The sequence below is a fragment of the Nicotiana tabacum genome, chromosome 13 (genome assembly GCF_000715075.1).
Source record: "Nicotiana tabacum cultivar K326 chromosome 13, ASM71507v2, whole genome shotgun sequence".
Lineage (NCBI taxonomy): Eukaryota > Viridiplantae > Streptophyta > Magnoliopsida > Solanales > Solanaceae > Nicotiana > Nicotiana tabacum.
This window is the reverse complement of record NC_134092.1, coordinates 47,895,184-47,898,275: the sequence shown is the minus strand read 5'-3', so window position 1 is coordinate 47,898,275 and position 3,092 is coordinate 47,895,184.

The following is a 3,092-nucleotide window of genomic DNA, read 5'->3' as shown; positions in this document are numbered from 1 at the left end:
ATAATATCGACGCATCTCTATGACAGACTGGAACAATACTTATAATGATAGAGTAGGAAGCAACTGCCCTTGTACGAGCCGAAAGAGCATAATACCTGGCATGGCCTGCCCCTCTAGGGCAACCTCGACCTCTCCGGCCTCCACCTCGAGCTGGCTGAGCAGGTGGGATGGTAGCTGGTGCTGGAATCATAACTTGAGGAGCCGGTGGAGTACGTGGTGGCTAAGAAGTCTGTGGAGGTGCAACCCTCCTAAGTCTGGGGCAATCCCTTACCATATGGCGGGTGTTGCCACACTCAAAACAACCCCTCGGAGGGCGTGGTTGTTTTAACTGACTCGGGCCAGGTCTGCTGGACTGGTCGCTAAAAGTACCCCGAGCAGGAGGCACACTAGCTACTGGCGGTGCATAATAAGCCTCCTTGGGCCTAGAAGGGGCTGGAACACCACTGACGGCTGGAAGAGCTGAATGAATAGGACGACCCACATAACCCCTACCATGGCGAGCTATTGGGGCACGATCTCCAAAATAAGAACCAGGCTCTCGAGACCTCTTTTCCTCTCTCTCATCTCGGTCCCGGGCAAGCATTCCCTCCAATCTCCTAGTACTACTCACAACCTGCTGGTAAGAAATATCCATCTCCAGCTCCCTGACCATACTAATCTTGATACTGGGGTGGAGTCCCTCAATAAACCGACGAACCCTCTCTCGATCTGTGGCAACCAAGGCCGGTGTATGTCGGGCCAATCACTAAAGCAAACTGCATACTCTGACACAGTCGTAGCACCCTGGCGCAGCTACTTAAACTCCGCACGCCATGAGTCACTGAGGCTCTGAGGGACATACTCTATTAAAAATATGTCTGAGAACTGAGTCCATGTAAGTGAAGCTTCCTCTCCGGACTACTCAACTCATAAGCACGCTACCACTGATAGGCTGCTCCTCTAAGCTGAAGGGTGGTAAATGAAACCACACTCGTCTCCGCTACACCCATCGTACGGAGAATACGATGACCCTCCTCCAGAAAATCCTGAGCATCATCTGTAGCCAATCCGCTGAAGGTGGTGGGTGGTACTTCTTGTACCTCTCAAGTCTGAGCTGCTCTGCCTCAGAAGCGGTTGTCCTAGTCTCATGCTGAACCGGGGCTACCGGCGGCATAGGAATGAACTCTGGGGCCTGATCAACCTGGACCCTCTGCTTAGGAGTGCGGGCTGTGGGAGTATGTGCCCCTCCTCCGGCCTGAGATGTGACAGGAGCTAATGGAATCAATCCAGCCTGAGCTAAGGTGCTGAACATGCTCATGAACTGGGCTAGAGTCTCCTGGAGGGCTGGTGCAGCAATAAGAATCTCCAGTGCCTGCCCTCCCGCTGGACCTGCTGGGGGCTCCTCTGTCACAGCTCGCGCGGGTGCTCTAGCTGCATCGCATTGTAGTACTCTACCCCGGCCCCGGCTCTACCGTCTCTCATAGGGGGCGCGGGTGCCTGGTCATCAGATCCTCCGGTACGGGTCCTCACTATCTATGAGAAAGAATAGAATAGAGAAGTTTTAGAATTTGATGTCAATAACTCACACGACAAGGATTCAAAAGAAGTATGATTGTTCCTAACAGTTCCATAGCCTCACAAAGATAAGTACAGACATCTCCGTACCAATCCAAGAGACTCTAATAAACCGGCTTGTGACTCACGACACCTATGAACCTAGAGCTCTGATACCAACTTGTCACGACCCAAACTCTCCGTCCGTGAATCGTCGTGACGGCACCTAGTCTCTACGACTAGGTAAGCCTAACACTTGCGGAAAAGAAATGAAAAGCATGAAAATTTATAACTAACAGTAACAGATATTTTTAATAAGCAATTGAGATGCCGCTCGGCATATACAGTAATCAACTCTCGAAATATACAAAACACTCCCAAGACCCGGAACACCATAAGCCACAAGCTTCTACCAAGTTCTTACTGTTCTATACATCAGTGTCTATAGAAATAAGAGAAAAATCAACATAAGGGGATAGAGGGGGACTCCGAGGATCTGCGGGCGCGGGCAGATGTACCTTGAAGTTCTCCGAAAACAGCAGCGAATGCAACTAAGGACGAGGCTGGTAAAAGGAACCTAGATCTGCACACAAAAAACATGTGCAGGAAAGGGCGTGAGTACACCACAGCGGTACCTAGTAAGTGCCGAGCCTAGCCTCGGTCGAGTAGTGATGAGGTCAGGTCAGGCCTACTAGTATATAATAATGAAAATAGGAGAATAAGCAGTATAATAAGAGACTAAAGTTCAACAAAGGAAAGCACAGTGAAATAACATAACAATGCACGGAATTAAGCGACATAGGATCTCCTGAGATACCGTCTCGTAGTCCCAAAAGTAAATATGCAGGGAGAACTCCCGAGGTACCGCCTCGTAGTCTAAAAGTAAATGTGCAGGGGGATCTCCCGGGATACCGTTCCGTAGTCCCAAAAGTAAATATGCAAAGGGATCTCCCGGGATACCGTCCCGTAGTCCCAAAAGTAAATATACAGCGCAATCAATTACAAATGACAAGTACATCAAGAGAATCTACAGTCTAGACTAAGTACAAGTCGGGAAAGAAGAAGGAATTCAATAGGCATGCTGCAAAGAGTTCAATTAAGCAAATAAGGCACGCAGACATGTTATTCTAAGCTAACTAGGTAACTATGCATTCTAGTATATTCAATTAAGGTGGAAACAGGGAATTTCTCAGTAAAAATCAGGTTTTTCAACAAATAGCCCGTGTACGCACTCGTCACCTCGCGTACACGACACTCCCATAGTAAAATCAGTACCAAATCCTAAGGGGATTTTCCCCACACAAGGTTAGGCAAGCCACTTACCTCAAACTAAGCTCAATCAATCCGCAACAATGCTCTTTCCACGAATATCCGACTCCAAATGGCCCAAATCTAGCCAAAATCAATTACATACCATAAATGCAACTATAAGAATTAATCTAATTAATGAAATCAGAGCTAAAGCAAGAAATTGGAAAATCTCCCTAAAAAGCCTCCCCGTGCCCACGTTTTGGAATCGAGTAAAGTCACCAAATATGAACACCCATTCACTCATACCA